This window comes from Microcebus murinus, chromosome 16 (assembly GCF_040939455.1).
Source record: "Microcebus murinus isolate Inina chromosome 16, M.murinus_Inina_mat1.0, whole genome shotgun sequence".
NCBI classification, from domain to species: domain Eukaryota; kingdom Metazoa; phylum Chordata; class Mammalia; order Primates; family Cheirogaleidae; genus Microcebus; species Microcebus murinus.
The window spans coordinates 56,039,823-56,059,271 of NC_134119.1; the positions used below are offsets into that span (position 1 = coordinate 56,039,823).

Consider the following 19,449-nt stretch of genomic DNA (forward strand, 5'->3'; position numbering starts at 1 on the left):
GCTGCTTTTTTTTTTTTTTTTTTTTTTTTTTATGCCTCTTGTTCTGTCCCCTTTCTGGGAGCGCGGCGGCGGCCCGGGGTGGGGGTCACCCCCACCCTCAGCGCCCGCGCGCGCGGTGCCTGGCGCCCCAGCCCGCACCGTGGGGCCTCCTCTTGTCCCAAGCCGCGACACCGCCGCCACGCGGCAGCATGCGTGGCATCTGGACTGTCAGGTCTCAGACCAAAGGTCTGCTCTGTGGGAACCGACACGCTGGAGGAAACCTGGAGAGTCTGAGAGGGGAGGGAGTTCCAGAAGAAGGCCAGGATGTCATTTTGAGGGAGTATGTGACCAGAACTCGTCCCGTTGCTTTTGGGGTTCTATGGGCTACACGCAGGAATCTTTGGTGGTGGCACCTGATGTTGGGGGATCCGGAGTCACACCCAGACCTGCTCCACAGGCCTCCTTTTACTTTTCTCTTCGGATTCATTATTTTTAAAAAGTGTCTCTTACCTCTAGGATTGCATTTTCTTTTCTCTCTCTTTTCAAGCAGATGATGGGAGTACAAGTATTCAGGTGACATGTGTTGCCCGTGCCGCCCTCCCCCCTGTGTTCTTTTTTTTTTTTTTTTTTTGAGACAGAGTCTCGTTTTGCTGCCCAGGCTAGAGTGAGTGCCATGGCGTCAGCCTAGCTCACAGCAACCTCAATCTCCGGGCTCAAGCAATCCTGCTGCCTCAGCCTCCCGAGTAGTTGGGACTACAGGCATGCACCACCACGCCCGGCTGTGTTTTTCTATATATATTAGTTGGCCAATTAATTTCTTTCTATTTTTAGTAGAGACGGGGTCTCGCTCTTGCTCAGGCTGGTTTCGAACTCCTGACCTGGAGCAATCCGCCCGCCTCGGCCTCCCAGAGAGCTAGGATTACAGGCGTGAGCCACCGCGCCCGGCCCCCCCTGTGTTCTTATTCATATACCTCTCATGTTGTTCCAGCGTATTGTGGGGGTACCAATGTTAAGGTCGGGTGCCTTGCCCTCTCCAAGCCTCCCCCCTCGGGTCAGAGCTTCAAGTGCGCCCATCCCCCAGTCGGTGCGCACCCACCCCATGCCTAATGGATGTGTATGCCCCTCCCCTCCCCCCACCCGCCCGACACCCACCCGATGAAGGTGATTCCTCTCTGTCCACTTAGGCGTCCATCCGTTCGTACCAATTTGCCGGTGAGCGCGCTCACGTGGTGCTCGTGTGTCCATTCTTGGGATACTTGGCTTACTGGAACGGGTTCCAGCTCTGGCCAGGAGAACACGAGAGGCGCCCTCTCACCGCTGCTCCTCACAGCCGAATGGCACTCCGTGGTGTCCACGCGCCACATTTTATTGATGCACTCCTGGATGGATGGGCACTCGGGTCGCTTCCACGTCTTTGGGATTGTGAATTGTGCCCTAACTGTCACCCTAACCCTTACCCAGCCCGTCTCCTCTGCCCCTGCCTGACGCACTCCTCCCCGGCCAGGCCCGTCACTGTCCTGGGCCCCCGCCTGACCGGCTCCTCCCCGCCCGGCCTGTCACCGTCCTCTGCCCCTGCCTGACACGCTCCTTCCCGCCCGGCCTCTCACCGTCCTCGGCCCCTGCCTGACCGGCTCCTCCGTCGCCTGGGCCTTCCAAGGGCTTGGTGTGGATGCTGCTTCCAGGAAGCCCTCCAGAAACCCGGCAGCAGGGTGGCCGCAGCAGTCTCCAGCAGCCGTCCCTAAGTCGCGTGAGTGCGGGGGACGTGCCCCCGCTGTGCCGCGGGGGCCCAGCCTGGTGTCTTCCCTGAGGCCCTGCGGCTGCCGGCTGGGCTGCCGCTCCCCGCAAGGGGAGAGCCGCGGAGGTGGGGACCGCCTCCTGATGGGGACGTACACGCAGCTCTCCACGTCGGATTCCGGGGCTCTCTGTCCTGCCCGAAGGCCCAGCTGGCCTGCGGGTCCTTAGAGTGGCAGAAACCTCCGAAAACTGAGACTGAGGGTCCGGTGGGTGTCTGCACTTTTGTGCTGGGCACCCCAGGGAGGCCCGGGGGCTGGCTGGACAACGTGGTCTGCTGGGCGGGGGGGGGGGGGGGGGGGGGTTGGAGGAGCAACTGATGCCCTTTGCACTTTGGGTAGCAAGAGTCTGAGGTGTCTCTGAGCCCTGTGCCCTGTGGGGGCGGGGCGGGGGGGAGGAGGAGGAGGAGGAGGAGGTGGGAAGGGCCGGGGCCTGCAGTCCTGTTCCCGGGGTGGCACGGCAAGTTGCTTCTTCCACAGGCTGCTTGGCCTGGGCTCCCTGCACCTGGGCCTTTGGAGGACCGGCCCTGTGCTTGCCAACACTTCCTGCAGGGACCCAGAGCTGGGAGGTGGCATCTCTCAGCCCTGGGTCGGGCAGAGCCCCAGCGGGCCATGCCCACAACCTCTCTCAGCACCGGTCCCCCAGAAGGCTCCTTTGGGACCAGGATTCTCTTGCGGTGACTCTTTAAGGTCTGGCCCCTGGATGGAGGGGCACCAGGAGTAGAGGAGCAGGAAGGGGAAGGGGGTGGCCATGCGAGGGGACACTTGGAGGCCAAGTCCCAGCTTCAGCCTGATCCTCCTGGGAACCCCGCTCTGAGACAAGGAGCCGGGCTTCGCATTCCCACAGCAGCCAGTCGTGGGCTGAGGACACCTGGGGCGTTGGGAACTCCCTGGCTTCTCCTTGGTTTAACATCTAGAGCTGCTTGTGAATCGCGCCGCCACACACACCCGAGCGCAGGTGTCTTCCGCACAGACTGCGGGCCTCGCTCTTCTGAATGCCGCTAGCTCGCCACCCACCCACGGGTGAACCTGGTCAGGGTGCTTTCTCTCAGGGGCAGACTCTTTTCCGGGCGGGCTACCGGTGTCTCTGTTTGCTCGTTTCTTTCTTCCATTTCGGGAAAGTCTTCCTTGCTGGGTGTGGAAATCTCCTATGCCTTCCCTCGCCTATTCTGTCAGCTTTAAAATTCTCTTTCAGTTGCCACCCTCACAGATGGATTAGGAAACTCTTTCCGGTGCACTCATTAGTGAAATGACCTCAAGGAAGCTGGAATCCAATATCTAATGGCCGATTTTTAGCGAGTCCACACGCCAGGGTGGTCGGGGTCCAATGCAGCCCCGGCCAGGCCCAGGCCCCTTGGACTGGGCCACAGGAGGACACGGAGGAGGGTCCCGGCCCCCACGAAGCGGTGCCGGCAGTTCTCCACGGGCTTGGGCGTTTTCCAGAGGTAGGAGATGGAGGGGACTGATTTCTTCAGCGCCCCCCAAACCACGCCACCCCACCCCACCCCACCCATGGGACACATCCCCAGAGAGAGACGCCCCATACACTGGCTGTGCCCCAGCCCTGGCCCGGGGGAATAGGCGGCAGCCCACCCACAGGGCGAGGGAAGGGGGGCGCAGCTGAAAGGGGTTGTGGGGGAGGGCGGCCCCTGGCTGGGGTCAAAGGGCGAGCGTCCCGCGCGTGCGCAGTCAGCGGCAGCGACGCGCTGGGGGTGGGCAGCGGGTAGGTGAAGGAGGCCGGGCGAGGAGACGAGGGGGGCTGGGAGGGCTCCACCTTGGCGATTCCAGCCGTGGAGGCGCATGTTGTGTGAGTGTGAGTGAGTGTGAGTGTGTGTGTGTGTGTATAGAGAGACAGCCCCCCCGCCCCGCCCCGCCCCGCCCATCACCCCCGTCCCTGGGAGCCCGCGGGACCCGGCCGGCGAACTCAAACGGCCCAGCCCGGCCCGGCGCGGGGCCTGGGGCGGGAGGCGGCGGCGGGGAAGCCCAGAGAGGCTCGGCTTCTCGAGCGGGGCAGGGGCGCCCTCCGCCGCCGTCTAGGGCCACACCACCCTGAACGCCCCCGATCTCGTCTGGTCTCGGAAGCTAAGCAGGGTCGGGCCTGGTTAGTACTTGGATGGGAGACCGCCTCGGAATACCGGGTGCCACAGGCTGCTGCTTTTTTTTTTTTTTTTTTTTTCTTGCCTCTTGTTCTGTCCCCTTTCTGGGAGCGCGGCGGCGGCCCGGGGTGGGGGTCACCCCCACCCTCAGCGCCCGCGCGGTGCCTGGCGCCCCAGCCCGCACCGTGGGGCCTCCTCTTGTCCCAAGCCGCGACACCGCGGCCACGCGGCAGCATGCGTGGCATCTGGACTGTCAGGTCTCAGACCAAAGGTCTGCTCTGTGGGAACCGACACGCTGGAGGAAACCTTGAGAGTCTGAGAGGGGAGGGAGTTCCAGAAGAAGGCCAGGATGTCATTTTGAGGGAGTATGTGACCAGAACTCGTCCCGTTGCTTTTGGGGTTCTATGGGCTACACGCAGGAATCTTTGGTGGTGGCACCTGATGTTGGGGGATCCGGAGTCACACCCAGACCTGCTCCACAGGCCTCCTTTTACCTTTCTCTTCGGATTCATTATTTTTAAAAAGTGTCTCTTACCTCTAGGATTGCATTTTCTTTTCACTCTCTTTTCAAGCAGATGATGGGAGTACAAGTATTCAGGTGACATGTGTTGCCCGTGCCCCCCTCCCCCCTGTGTTCTTTTTTTTTTTTTTTTTTTGAGACAGAGTCTCGTTTTGCTGCCCAGGCTAGAGTGAGTGCCATGGCGTCAGTCTAGCTCACAGCAACCTCAATCTCCGGGCTCAAGCAATCCTGCTGCCTCAGCCTCCCGAGTAGTTGGGACTACAGGCATGCACCACCACGCCCGGCTGTGTTTTTCTATATATATTAGTTGGCCAATTAATTTCTTTCTATTTTTAGTAGAGACGGGGTCTCGCTCTTGCTCAGGCTGGTTTCGAACTCCTGACCTGGAGCAATCCGCCCGCCTCGGCCTCCCAGAGAGCTAGGATTACAGGCGTGAGCCACCGCGCCCGGCCCCCACTGTGTTCTTATTCATATACCTCTCATGTTGTTCCAGCGTATTGTGGGGGTACCAATGTTAAGGTCGGGTGCCTTGCCCTCTCCAAGCCTCCCCCCTCGGGTCAGAGCTTCAAGTGCGCCCATCCCCCAGTCGGTGCGCACCCACCCCATGCCTAATGGATGTGTATGCCCCTCCCCTCCCCCCACCCGCCCGCCCGACACCCACCCGATGAAGGTGATTCCTCTCTGTCCACTTAGGCGTCCATCCGTTCGTACCAGTTTGCTGGTGAGCGCGCTCACGTGGTGCCCGTGTGTCCATTCTTGGGATACTTGGCTTACTGGAACGGGTTCCAGCTCTGGCCAGGAGAACACGAGAGGCGCCCTCTCACCGCTGCTCCTCACAGCCGAATGGCACTCCGTGGTGTCCACGCGCCACATTTTATTGATGCACTCCTGGATGGATGGGCACTCGGGTCGCTTCCACGTCTTTGGGATTGTGAATTGTGCCCTAACTGTAACCCTAACCCTTACCCAGCCCGTCTCCTCTGCCCCTGCCTGACGCACTCCTCCCCGGCCAGGCCCGTCACTGTCCTGGGCCCCCGCCTGACCGGCTCCTCCCCGCCCGGCCGGTCACCGTCCTCTGCCCCTGCCTGACACGCTCCTTCCCGCCCGGCCTCTCACCGTCCTCGGCCCCTGCCTGACCGGCTCCTCCGTCGCCTGGGCCTTCCAAGGGCTTGGTGTGGATGCTGCTTCCAGGAAGCCCTCCAGAAACCCGGCAGCAGGGTGGCCGCAGCAGTCTCCAGCAGCCGTCCCTAAGTCGCGTGAGTGCGGGGGACGTGCCCCCGCTGTGCCGCGGGGGCCCAGCCTGGTGTCTTCCCTGAGGCCCTGCGGCTGCCGGCTGGGCTGCGGCTCCCCGCAAGGGGAGAGCCGCGGAGGTGGGGACCGCCTCCTGATGGGGACGTACACGCAGCTCTCCACGTCGGATTCCGGGGCTCTCTGTCCTGCCCGAAGGCCCAGCTGGCCTGCGGGTCCTTAGAGTGGCAAAAACCTCCGAAAACTGAGACTGAGGGTCCGGTGGGTGTCTGCACTTTTGTGCTGGGCACCCCAGGGAGGCCCGGGGGCTGGCTGGACAACGCGGTCTGCTCGGCCGCGGGGGGGGGGTTGGAGGAGCAACTGATGCCCTTTGCACTTTGGGTAGCAAGAGTCTGAGGTGTCTCTGAGCCCTGTGCCCTGTGGGGGCGGGGCGGGGGGGAGGAGGAGGAGGAGGAGGAGGAGGAGGTGGGAAGGGCCGGGGCCTGCAGTCCTGTTCCCGGGGTGGCACGGCAAGTGGCTTCTTCCACAGGCTGCTTGGCCTGGGCTCCCTGCACCTGGGCCTTTGGAGGACCGGCCCTGTGCTTGCCAACACTTCCTGCAGGGACCCAGAGCTGGGAGGTGGCATCTCTCAGCCCTGGGTCGGGCAGAGCCCCAGCGGGCCATGCCCACAACCTCTCTCAGCACCGGTCCCCCAGAAGGCTCCTTTGGGACCAGGATTCTCTTGCGGTGACTCTTTAAGGTCTGGCCCCTGGATGGAGGGGCACCAGGAGTAGAGGAGCAGGAAGGGGAAGGGGGTGGCCATGCGAGGGGACACTTTGAGGCCAAGTCCCAGCTTCAGCCTGATCCTCCTGGGAACCCCGCTCTGAGACAAGGAGCCGGGCTTCGCATTCCCACAGCAGCCAGTCGTGGGCTGAGGACACCTGGGGCGTTGGGAACTCCCTGGCTTCTCCTTGGTTTAACATCTAGAGCTGCTTGTGAATCGCGCCGCCACACACACCCGAGCGCAGGTGTCTTCCGCACAGACTGCGGGCCTCGCTCTTCTGAATGCCGCTGGCTCGCCACCCACCCACGGGTGAACCTGGTCAGGGTGCTTTCTCTCAGGGGCAGACTCTTTTCCGGGCGGGCTACCGGTGTCTCTGTTTGCTCGTTTCTTTCTTCCATTTCGGGAAAGTCTTCCTTGCTGGGTGTGGAAATCTCCTATGCCTTCCCTCGCCTATTCTGTCAGCTTTAAAATTCTCTTTCAGTTGCCACCCTCACAGATGGATTAGGAAACTCTTTCCGGTGCACTCATTAGTGAAATGACCTCCAGGAAGCTGGAATCCAATATCTAATGGCCGATTTTTAGCGAGTCCACACGCCAGGGTGGTCGGGGTCCAATGCAGCCCCGGCCAGGCCCAGGCCCCTTGGACTGGGCCACAGGAGGACACGGAGGAGGGTCCCGGCCCCCACGAAGCGGTGCCGGCAGTTCTCCACGGGCTTGGGCGTTTTCCAGAGGTAGGAGATGGAGGGGACTGATTTCTTCAGCGCCCCCCAAACCACGCCACCCCACCCCACCCCACCCATGGGACACATCCCCAGAGAGAGACGCCCCATACACTGGCTGTGCCCCAGCCCTGGCCCGGGGGAATAGGCGGCAGCCCACCCACAGGGCGAGGGAAGGGGGGCGCAGCTGAAAGGGGTTGTGGGGGAGGGCGGCCCCTGGCTGGGGTCAAAGGGCGAGCGTCCCGCGCGTGCGCAGTCAGCGGCAGCGACGCGCTGGGGGTGGGCAGCGGGTAGGTGAAGGAGGCCGGGCGAGGAGACGAGGGGGGCTGGGAGGGCTCCACCTTGGCGAGTCCAGCCGTGGAGGCGCATCTTGTGTGAGTGTGAGTGAGTGTGAGTGTGTGTGTGTGTGTATAGAGAGACAGCCCCCCACCCCGCCCCGCCCCGCCCCGCCCCGCCCATCACCCCCGTCCCTGGGAGCCCGCGGGACCTGGCCGGCGAACTCAAACGGCCCGGCCCGGCCCGGCACGGGGCCTGGGGCGGGAGGCGGCGGCGGGGAAGCCCAGAGAGGCTCGGCTTCTCGAGCGGGGCAGGGGCGCCCTCCGCCGCCGTCTAGGGCCACACCACCCTGAACGCCCCCGATCTCGTCTGGTCTCGGAAGCTAAGCAGGGTCGGGCCTGGTTAGTACTTGGATGGGAGACCGCCTGGGAATACCAGGTGCCACAGGCTGCTGCTTTTTTTTTTTTTTTGCCTCTTGTTCTGTCCCCTTTCTGGGAGCGCGGCGGCGGCCCGGGGTGGGGGTCACCCCCACCCTCAGCGCCCGCGCGGTGCCTGGCGCCCCAGCCCGCACCGTGGGGCCTCCTCTTGTCCCAAGCCGCGACACCGCGGCCACGCGGCAGCATGCGTGGCATCTGGACTGTCAGGTCTCAGACCAAAGGTCTGCTCTGTGGGAACCGACACGCTGGAGGAAACCTTGAGAGTCTGAGAGGGGAGGGAGTTCCAGAAGAAGGCCAGGATGTCATTTTGAGGGAGTATGTGACCAGAACTCGTCCCGTTGCTTTTGGGGTTCTATGGGCTACACGCAGGAATCTTTGGTGGTGGCACCTGATGTTGGGGGATCCGGAGTCACACCCAGACCTGCTCCACAGGCCTCCTTTTACTTTTCTCTTCGGATTCATTATTTTTAAAAAGTGTCTCTTACCTCTAGGATTGCATTTTCTTTTCTCTCTCTTTTCAAGCAGATGATGGGAGTACAAGTATTCAGGTGACATGTGTTGCCCGTGCCGCCCTCCCCCCTGTGTTCTTTTTTTTTTTTTTTTGAGACAGAGTCTCGTTTTGCTGCCCAGGCTAGAGTGAGTGCCATGGCGTCAGCCTAGCTCACAGCAACCTCAATCTCCGGGCTCAAGCAATCCTGCTGCCTCAGCCTCCCGAGTAGTTGGGACTACAGGCATGCACCACCACGCCCGGCTGTGTTTTTCTATATATATTAGTTGGCCAATTAATTTCTTTCTATTTTTAGTAGAGACGGGGTCTCGCTCTTGCTCAGGCTGGTTTCGAACTCCTGACCTGGAGCAATCCGCCCGCCTCGGCCTCCCAGAGAGCTAGGATTACAGGCGTGAGCCACCGCGCCCGGCCCCCCCTGTGTTCTTATTCATATACCTCTCATGTTGTTCCAGCGTATTGTGGGGGTACCAATGTTAAGGTCGGGTGCCTTGCCCTCTCCAAGCCTCCCCCCTCGGGTCAGAGCTTCAAGTGCGCCCATCCCCCAGTCGGTGCGCACCCACCCCATGCCTAATGGATGTGTATGCCCCTCCCCTCCCCCCACCCGCCCGCCCGACACCCACCCGATGAAGGTGATTCCTCTCTGTCCACTTAGGCGTCCATCCGTTCGTACCAGTTTGCTGGTGAGCGCGCTCACGTGGTGCCCGTGTGTCCATTCTTGGGATACTTGGCTTACTGGAACGGGTTCCAGCTCTGGCCAGGAGAACACGAGAGGCGCCCTCTCACCGCTGCTCCTCACAGCCGAATGGCACTCCGTGGTGTCCACGCGCCACATTTTATTGATGCACTCCTGGATGGATGGGCACTCGGGTCGCTTCCACGTCTTTGGGATTGTGAATTGTGCCCTAACTGTAACCCTAATCCTTACCCAGCCCGTCTCCTCTGCCCCTGCCTGACGCACTCCTCCCCGGCCAGGCCCGTCACTGTCCTGGGCCCCCGCCTGACCGGCTCCTCCCCGCCCGGCCGGTCACCGTCCTCTGCCCCTGCCTGACACGCTCCTTCCCGCCCGGCCTCTCACCGTCCTCGGCCCCTGCCTGACCGGCTCCTCCGTCGCCTGGGCCTTCCAAGGGCTTGGTGTGGATGCTGCTTCCAGGAAGCCCTCCAGAAACCCGGCAGCAGGGTGGCCGCAGCAGTCTCCAGCAGCCGTCCCTAAGTCGCGTGAGTGCGGGGGACGTGCCCCCGCTGTGCCGCGGGGGCCCAGCCTGGTGTCTTCCCTGAGGCCCTGCGGCTGCCGGCTGGGCTGCGGCTCCCCGCAAGGGGAGAGCCGCGGAGGTGGGGACCGCCTCCTGATGGGGACGTACACGCAGCTCTCCACGTCGGATTCCGGGGCTCTCTGTCCTGCCCGAAGGCCCAGCTGGCCTGCGGGTCCTTAGAGTGGCAAAAACCTCCGAAAACTGAGACTGAGGGTCCGGTGGGTGTCTGCACTTTTGTGCTGGGCACCCCAGGGAGGCCCGGGGGCTGGCTGGACAACGCGGTCTGCTCGGCCGCGGGGGGGGGGGGTTGGAGGAGCAACTGATGCCCTTTGCACTTTGGGTAGCAAGAGTCTGAGGTGTCTCTGAGCCCTGTGCCCTGTGGGGGCGGGGCGGGGGGGAGGAGGAGGAGGAGGAGGAGGAGGAGGTGGGAAGGGCCGGGGCCTGCAGTCCTGTTCCCGGGGTGGCACGGCAAGTGGCTTCTTCCACAGGCTGCTTGGCCTGGGCTCCCTGCACCTGGGCCTTTGGAGGACCGGCCCTGTGCTTGCCAACACTTCCTGCAGGGACCCAGAGCTGGGAGGTGGCATCTCTCAGCCCTGGGTCGGGCAGAGCCCCAGCGGGCCATGCCCACAACCTCTCTCAGCACCGGTCCCCCAGAAGGCTCCTTTGGGACCAGGATTCTCTTGCGGTGACTCTTTAAGGTCTGGCCCCTGGATGGAGGGGCACCAGGAGTAGAGGAGCAGGAAGGGGAAGGGGGTGGCCATGCGAGGGGACACTTTGAGGCCAAGTCCCAGCTTCAGCCTGATCCTCCTGGGAACCCCGCTCTGAGACAAGGAGCCGGGCTTCGCATTCCCACAGCAGCCAGTCGTGGGCTGAGGACACCTGGGGCGTTGGGAACTCCCTGGCTTCTCCTTGGTTTAACATCTAGAGCTGCTTGTGAATCGCGCCGCCACACACACCCGAGCGCAGGTGTCTTCCGCACAGACTGCGGGCCTCGCTCTTCTGAATGCCGCTGGCTCGCCACCCACCCACGGGTGAACCTGGTCAGGGTGCTTTCTCTCAGGGGCAGACTCTTTTCCGGGCGGGCTACCGGTGTCTCTGTTTGCTCGTTTCTTTCTTCCATTTCGGGAAAGTCTTCCTTGCTGGGTGTGGAAATCTCCTATGCCTTCCCTCGCCTATTCTGTCAGCTTTAAAATTCTCTTTCAGTTGCCACCCTCACAGATGGATTAGGAAACTCTTTCCGGTGCACTCATTAGTGAAATGACCTCCAGGAAGCTGGAATCCAATATCTAATGGCCGATTTTTAGCGAGTCCACACGCCAGGGTGGTCGGGGTCCAATGCAGCCCCGGCCAGGCCCAGGCCCCTTGGACTGGGCCACAGGAGGACACGGAGGAGGGTCCCGGCCCCCACGAAGCGGTGCCGGCAGTTCTCCACGGGCTTGGGCGTTTTCCAGAGGTAGGAGATGGAGGGGACTGATTTCTTCAGCGCCCCCCAAACCACGCCACCCCACCCCACCCCACCCATGGGACACATCCCCAGAGAGAGACGCCCCATACACTGGCTGTGCCCCAGCCCTGGCCCGGGGGAATAGGCGGCAGCCCACCCACAGGGCGAGGGAAGGGGGGCGCAGCTGAAAGGGGTTGTGGGGGAGGGCGGCCCCTGGCTGGGGTCAAAGGGCGAGCGTCCCGCGCGTGCGCAGTCAGCGGCAGCGACGCGCTGGGGGTGGGCAGCGGGTAGGTGAAGGAGGCCGGGCGAGGAGACGAGGGGGGCTGGGAGGGCTCCACCTTGGCGAGTCCAGCCGTGGAGGCGCATGTTGTGTGAGTGTGAGTGAGTGTGAGTGTGTGTGTGTGTGTATAGAGAGACAGCCCCCCCGCCCCGCCCCGCCCATCACCCCCGTCCCTGGGAGCCCGCGGGACCCGGCCGGCGAACTCAAACGGCCCAGCCCGGCCCGGCGCGGGGCCTGGGGCGGGAGGCGGCGGCGGGGAAGCCCAGAGAGGCTCGGCTTCTCGAGCGGGGCAGGGGCGCCCTCCGCCGCCGTCTAGGGCCACACCACCCTGAACGCCCCTGATCTCGTCTGGTCTCGGAAGCTAAGCAGGGTCGGGCCTGGTTAGTACTTGGATGGGAGACCGCCTCGGAATACCGGGTGCCACAGGCTGCTGCTTTTTTTTTTTTTTTTTTTTTTCTTGCCTCTTGTTCTGTCCCCTTTCTGGGAGCGCGGCGGCGGCCCGGGGTGGGGGTCACCCCCACCCTCAGCGCCCGCGCGGTGCCTGGCGCCCCAGCCCGCACCGTGGGGCCTCCTCTTGTCCCAAGCCGCGACACCGCGGCCACGCGGCAGCATGCGTGGCATCTGGACTGTCAGGTCTCAGACCAAAGGTCTGCTCTGTGGGAACCGACACGCTGGAGGAAACCTTGAGAGTCTGAGAGGGGAGGGAGTTCCAGAAGAAGGCCAGGATGTCATTTTGAGGGAGTATGTGACCAGAACTCGTCCCGTTGCTTTTGGGGTTCTATGGGCTACACGCAGGAATCTTTGGTGGTGGCACCTGATGTTGGGGGATCCGGAGTCACACCCAGACCTGCTCCACAGGCCTCCTTTTACTTTTCTCTTCGGATTCATTATTTTTAAAAAGTGTCTCTTACCTCTAGGATTGCATTTTCTTTTCACTCTCTTTTCAAGCAGATGATGGGAGTACAAGTATTCAGGTGACATGTGTTGCCCGTGCCCCCCTCCCCCCTGTGTTCTTTTTTTTTTTTTTTTTTTGAGACAGAGTCTCGTTTTGCTGCCCAGGCTAGAGTGAGTGCCATGGCGTCAGTCTAGCTCACAGCAACCTCAATCTCCGGGCTCAAGCAATCCTGCTGCCTCAGCCTCCCGAGTAGTTGGGACTACAGGCATGCACCACCACGCCCGGCTGTGTTTTTCTATATATATTAGTTGGCCAATTAATTTCTTTCTATTTTTAGTAGAGACGGGGTCTCGCTCTTGCTCAGGCTGGTTTCGAACTCCTGACCTGGAGCAATCCGCCCGCCTCGGCCTCCCAGAGAGCTAGGATTACAGGCGTGAGCCACCGCGCCCGGCCCCCCCTGTGTTCTTATTCATATACCTCTCATGTTGTTCCAGCGTATTGTGGGGGTACCAATGTTAAGGTCGGGTGCCTTGCCCTCTCCAAGCCTCCCCCCTCGGGTCAGAGCTTCAAGTGCGCCCATCCCCCAGTCGGTGCGCACCCACCCCATGCCTAATGGATGTGTATGCCCCTCCCCTCCCCCCACCCGCCCGCCCGACACCCACCCGATGAAGGTGATTCCTCTCTGTCCACTTAGGCGTCCATCCGTTCGTACCAGTTTGCTCGTGAGCGCGCTCACGTGGTGCCCGTGTGTCCATTCTTGGGATACTTGGCTTACTGGAACGGGTTCCAGCTCTGGCCAGGAGGACACGAGAGGCGCCCTCTCACCGCTGCTCCTCACAGCCGAATGGCACTCCGTGGTGTCCACGCGCCACATTTTATTGATGCACTCCTGGATGGATGGGCACTCGGGTCGCTTCCACGTCTTTGGGATTGTGAATTGTGCCCTAACTGTAACCCTAACCCTTACCCAGCCCGTCTCCTCTGCCCCTGCCTGACGCACTCCTCCCCGGCCAGGCCCGTCACTGTCCTGGGCCCCCGCCTGACCGGCTCCTCCCCGCCCGGCCGGTCACCGTCCTCTGCCCCTGCCTGACACGCTCCTTCCCGCCCGGCCTCTCACCGTCCTCGGCCCCTGCCTGACCGGCTCCTCCGTCGCCTGGGCCTTCCAAGGGCTTGGTGTGGATGCTGCTTCCAGGAAGCCCTCCAGAAACCCGGCAGCAGGGTGGCCGCAGCAGTCTCCAGCAGCCGTCCCTAAGTCGCGTGAGTGCGGGGGACGTGCCCCCGCTGTGCCGCGGGGGCCCAGCCTGGTGTCTTCCCTGAGGCCCTGCGGCTGCCGGCTGGGCTGCGGCTCCCCGCAAGGGGAGAGCCGCGGAGGTGGGGACCGCCTCCTGATGGGGACGTACACGCAGCTCTCCACGTCGGATTCCGGGGCTCTCTGTCCTGCCCGAAGGCCCAGCTGGCCTGCGGGTCCTTAGAGTGGCAAAAACCTCCGAAAACTGAGACTGAGGGTCCGGTGGGTGTCTGCACTTTTGTGCTGGGCACCCCAGGGAGGCCCGGGGGCTGGCTGGACAACGCGGTCTGCTCGGCCGCGGGGGGGGGTTGGAGGAGCAACTGATGCCCTTTGCACTTTGGGTAGCAAGAGTCTGAGGTGTCTCTGAGCCCTGTGCCCTGTGGGGGCGGGGCGGGGGGGAGGAGGAGGAGGAGGAGGAGGAGGAGGTGGGAAGGGCCGGGGCCTGCAGTCCTGTTCCTGGGGTGGCACGGCAAGTGGCTTCTTCCACAGGCTGCTTGGCCTGGGCTCCCTGCACCTGGGCCTTTGGAGGACCGGCCCTGTGCTTGCCAACACTTCCTGCAGGGACCCAGAGCTGGGAGGTGGCATCTCTCAGCCCTGGGTCGGGCAGAGCCCCAGCGGGCCATGCCCACAACCTCTCTCAGCACCGGTCCCCCAGAAGGCTCCTTTGGGACCAGGATTCTCTTGCGGTGACTCTTTAAGGTCTGGCCCCTGGATGGAGGGGCACCAGGAGTAGAGGAGCAGGAAGGGGAAGGGGGTGGCCATGCGAGGGGACACTTTGAGGCCAAGTCCCAGCTTCAGCCTGATCCTCCTGGGAACCCCGCTCTGAGACAAGGAGCCGGGCTTCGCATTCCCACAGCAGCCAGTCGTGGGCTGAGGACACCTGGGGCGTTGGGAACTCCCTGGCTTCTCCTTGGTTTAACATCTAGAGCTGCTTGTGAATCGCGCCGCCACACACACCCGAGCGCAGGTGTCTTCCGCACAGACTGCGGGCCTCGCTCTTCTGAATGCCGCTGGCTCGCCACCCACCCACGGGTGAACCTGGTCAGGGTGCTTTCTCTCAGGGGCAGACTCTTTTCCGGGCGGGCTACCGGTGTCTCTGTTTGCTCGTTTCTTTCTTCCATTTCGGGAAAGTCTTCCTTGCTGGGTGTGGAAATCTCCTATGCCTTCCCTCGCCTATTCTGTCAGCTTTAAAATTCTCTTTCAGTTGCCACCCTCACAGATGGATTAGGAAACTCTTTCCGGTGCACTCATTAGTGAAATGACCTCCAGGAAGCTGGAATCCAATATCTAATGGCCGATTTTTAGCGAGTCCACACGCCAGGGTGGTCGGGGTCCAATGCAGCCCCGGCCAGGCCCAGGCCCCTTGGACTGGGCCACAGGAGGACACGGAGGAGGGTCCCGGCCCCCACGAAGCGGTGCCGGCAGTTCTCCACGGGCTTGGGCGTTTTCCAGAGGTAGGAGATGGAGGGGACTGATTTCTTCAGCGCCCCCCAAACCACGCCACCCCACCCCACCCCACCCATGGGACACATCCCCAGAGAGAGACGCCCCATACACTGGCTGTGCCCCAGCCCTGGCCCGGGGGAATAGGCGGCAGCCCACCCACAGGGCGAGGGAAGGGGGGCGCAGCTGAAAGGGGTTGTGGGGGAGGGCGGCCCCTGGCTGGGGTCAAAGGGCGAGCGTCCCGCGCGTGCGCAGTCAGCGGCAGCGACGCGCTGGGGGTGGGCAGCGGGTAGGTGAAGGAGGCCGGGCGAGGAGACGAGGGGGGCTGGGAGGGCTCCACCTTGGCGAGTCCAGCCGTGGAGGCGCATGTTGTGTGAGTGTGAGTGAGTGTGAGTGTGTGTGTGTGTGTATAGAGAGACAGCCCCCCCGCCCCGCCCCGCCCCGCCCATCACCCCCGTCCCTGGGAGCCCGCGGGACCCGGCCGGCGAACTCAAACGGCCCAGCCCGGCCCGGCGCGGGGCCTGGGGCGGGAGGCGGCGGCGGGGAAGCCCAGAGAGGCTCGGCTTCTCGAGCGGGGCAGGGGCGCCCTCCGCCGCCGTCTAGGGCCACACCACCCTGAACGCCCCCGATCTCGTCTGGTCTCGGAAGCTAAGCAGGGTCGGGCCTGGTTAGTACTTGGATGGGAGACCGCCTCGGAATACCGGGTGCCACAGGCTGCTGCTTTTTTTTTTTTTTTTTTTTTCTTGCCTCTTGTTCTGTCCCCTTTCTGGGAGCGCGGCGGCGGCCCGGGGTGGGGGTCACCCCCACCCTCAGCGCCCGCGCGCGCGGTGCCTGGCGCCCCAGCCCGCACCGTGGGGCCTCCTCTTGTCCCAAGCCGCGACACCGCGGCCACGCGGCAGCATGCGTGGCATCTGGACTGTCAGGTCTCAGACCAAAGGTCTTCTCTGTGGGAACCGACACGCTGGAGGAAACCTTGAGAGTCTGAGAGGGGAGGGAGTTCCAGAAGAAGGCCAGGATGTCATTTTGAGGGAGTATGTGACCAGAACTCGTCCCGTTGCTTTTGGGGTTCTATGGGCTACACGCAGGAATCTTTGGTGGTGGCACCTGATGTTGGGGGATCCGGAGTCACACCCAGACCTGCTCCACAGGCCTCCTTTTACTTTTCTCTTCGGATTCATTATTTTTAAAAAGTGTCTCTTACCTCTAGGATTGCATTTTCTTTTCTCTCTCTTTTCAAGCAGATGATGGGAGTACAAGTATTCAGGTGACATGTGTTGCCCGTGCCGCCCTCCCCCCTGTGTTCTTTTTTTTTTTTTTTTTGAGACAGAGTCTCGTTTTGCTGCCCAGGCTAGAGTGAGTGCCATGGCGTCAGCCTAGCTCACAGCAACCTCAATCTCCGGGCTCAAGCAATCCTGCTGCCTCAGCCTCCCGAGTAGTTGGGACTACAGGCATGCACCACCACGCCCGGCTGTGTTTTTCTATATATATTAGTTGGCCAATTAATTTCTTTCTATTTTTAGTAGAGACGGGGTCTCGCTCTTGCTCAGGCTGGTTTCGAACTCCTGACCTGGAGCAATCCGCCCGCCTCGGCCTCCCAGAGAGCTAGGATTACAGGCGTGAGCCACCGCGCCCGGCCCCCCCTGTGTTCTTATTCATATACCTCTCATGTTGTTCCAGCGTATTGTGGGGGTACCAATGTTAAGGTCGGGTGCCTTGCCCTCTCCAAGCCTCCCCCCTCGGGTCAGAGCTTCAAGTGCGCCCATCCCCCAGTCGGTGCGCACCCACCCCATGCCTAATGGATGTGTATGCCCCTCCCCTCCCCCCACCCGCCCGCCCGACACCCACCCGATGAAGGTGATTCCTCTCTGTCCACTTAGGCGTCCATCCGTTCGTACCAGTTTGCTGGTGAGCGCGCTCACGTGGTGCCCGTGTGTCCATTCTTGGGATACTTGGCTTACTGGAACGGGTTCCAGCTCTGGCCAGGAGGACACGAGAGGCGCCCTCTCACCGCTGCTCCTCACAGCCGAATGGCACTCCGTGGTGTCCACGCGCCACATTTTATTGATGCACTCCTGGATGGATGGGCACTCGGGTCGCTTCCACGTCTTTGGGATTGTGAATTGTGCCCTAACTGTAACCCTAACCCTTACCCAGCCCGTCTCCTCTGCCCCTGCCTGACGCACTCCTCCCCGGCCAGGCCCGTCACTGTCCTGGGCCCCCGCCTGACCGGCTCCTCCCCGCCCGGCCGGTCACCGTCCTCTGCCCCTGCCTGACACGCTCCTTCCCGCCCGGCCTCTCACCGTCCTCGGCCCCTGCCTGACCGGCTCCTCCGTCGCCTGGGCCTTCCAAGGGCTTGGTGTGGATGCTGCTTCCAGGAAGCCCTCCAGAAACCCGGCAGCAGGGTGGCCGCAGCAGTCTCCAGCAGCCGTCCCTAAGTCGCGTGAGTGCGGGGGACGTGCCCCCGCTGTGCCGCGGGGGCCCAGCCTGGTGTCTTCCCTGAGGCCCTGCGGCTGCCGGCTGGGCTGCGGCTCCCCGCAAGGGGAGAGCCGCGGAGGTGGGGACCGCCTCCTGATGGGGACGTACACGCAGCTCTCCACGTCGGATTCCAGGGCTCTCTGTCCTGCCCGAAGGCCCAGCTGGCCTGCGGGTCCTTAGAGTGGCAAAAACCTCCGAAAACTGAGACTGAGGGTCCGGTGGGTGTCTGCACTTTTGTGCTGGGCACCCCAGGGAGGCCCGGGGGCTGGCTGGACAACGCGGTCTGCTCGGCCGCGGGGGGGGGGTTGGAGGAGCAACTGATGCCCTTTGCACTTTGGGTAGCAAGAGTCTGAGGTGTCTCTGAGCCCTGTGCCCTGTGGGGGCGGGGCGGGGGGGAGGAGGAGGAGGAGGAGGAGGAGGAGGAGGTGGGAAGGGCCGGGGCCTGCAGTCCTGTTCCCGGGGTGGCACGGCAAGTGGCTTCTTCCACAGGCTGCTTGGCCTGGGCTCCCTGCACCTGGGCCTTTGGAGGACCGGCCCTGTGCTTGCCAACACTTCCTGCAGGGACTCAGAGCTGGGAGGTGGCATCTCTCAGCCCTGGGTCGGGCAGAGCCCCAGCGGGCCATGCCCACAACCTCTCTCAGCACCGGTCCCCCAGAAGGCTCCTTTGGGACCAGGATTCTCTTGCGGTGACTCTTTAAGGTCTGGCCCCTGGATGGAGGGGCACCAGGAGTAGAGGAGCAGGAAGGGGAAGGGGGTGGCCATGCGAGGGGACACTTTGAGGCCAAGTCCCAGCTTCAGCCTGATCCTCCTGGGAACCCCGCTCTGAGACAAGGAGCCGGGCTTCGCATTCCCACAGCAGCCAGTCGTGGGCTGAGGACACCTGGGGCGTTGGGAACTCCCTGGCTTCTCCTGGGTTTAACGTCTAGAGCTGCTTGTGAATCGCGCCGCCACACACACCCGAGCGCAGGTGTCTTCCGCACAGACTGCGGGCCTCGCTCTTCTGAATGCCGCTGGCTCGCCACCCACCCACGGGTGAACCTGGTCAGGGTGCTTTCTCTCAGGGGCAGACTCTTTTCCGGGCGGGCTACCGGTGTCTCTGTTTGCTCGTTTCTTTCTTCCATTTCGGGAAAGTCTTCCTTGCTGGGTGTGGAAATCTCCTATGCCTTCCCTCTCCTATTCTGTCAGCTTTAAAATTCTCTTTCAGTTGCCACCCTCACAGATGGATTAGGAAACTCTTTCCGGTGCACTCATTAGTGAAATGACCTCCAGGAAGCTGGAATCCAATATCTAATGGCCGATTTTTAGCGAGTCCACACGCCAGGGTGGTCGGGGTCCAATGCAGCCCCGGCCAGGCCCAGGCCCCTTGGACTGGGCCACAGGAGGACACGGAGGAGGGTCCCGGCCCCCACGAAGCGGTGCCGGCAGTTCTCCACGGGCTTGGGCGTTTTCCAGAGGTAGGAGATGGAGGGGACTGATTTCTTCAGCGCCCCCCAAACCACGCCACCCCACCCCACCCCACCCATGGGACACATCCCCAGAGAGAGACGCCCCATACACTGGCTGTGCCCCAGCCCTGGCCCGGGGGAATAGGCGGCAGCCCACCCACAGGGCGAGGGAAGGGGGGCGCAGCTGAAAGGGGTTGTGGGGGAGGGCGGCCCCTGGCTGGGGTCAAAGGGCGAGCGTCCCGCGCGTGCGCAGTCAGCGGCAGCGACGCGCTGGGGGTGGGCAGCGGGTAGGTGAAGGAGGCCGGGCGAGGAGACGAGGGGGGCTGGGAGGGCTCCACCTTGGCGAGTCCAGCCGTGGAGGCGCATGTTGTGTGAGTGTGAGTGAGTGTGTGTGTGTGTGTATAGAGAGACAGCCCCCCACCCCGCCCCGCCCCGCCCCGCCCATCACCCCCGTCCCTGGGAGCCCGCGGGACCTGGCCGGCGAACTCAAACGGCCCGGCCCGGCCCGGCGCGGGGCCTGGGGCGGGAGGCGGCGGCGGGGAAGCCCAGAGAGGCTCGGCTTCTCGAGCGGGGCAGGGGCGCCCTCCGCCGCC

At 63.0% G+C, this 19,449-nt stretch overlaps 1 non-coding gene and 3 pseudogenes across 1 annotated transcript; all 4 read left to right on the forward strand.

The window, feature by feature from the left end:
• The first annotated feature begins 3,800 nt into the window (after positions 1–3,800).
• LOC142861271 (uncharacterized) lies at positions 3,801–3,919 on the forward strand (annotated as a pseudogene).
• Positions 3,920–7,722: 3,803 nt separating this feature from the next.
• On the forward strand, positions 7,723–7,841 carry LOC142861306 (5S ribosomal RNA). Its single transcript, XR_012912631.1, has one exon. It is a non-coding gene; the product is annotated as a 5S ribosomal RNA (ribosomal RNA).
• A 3,779-nt stretch (positions 7,842–11,620) lies between these two features.
• On the forward strand, positions 11,621–11,739 carry LOC142861351 (uncharacterized; annotated as a pseudogene).
• Positions 11,740–15,533: 3,794 nt separating this feature from the next.
• On the forward strand, positions 15,534–15,652 carry LOC142861272 (uncharacterized; annotated as a pseudogene).
• The last annotated feature ends 3,797 nt before the right edge of the window (positions 15,653–19,449 follow it).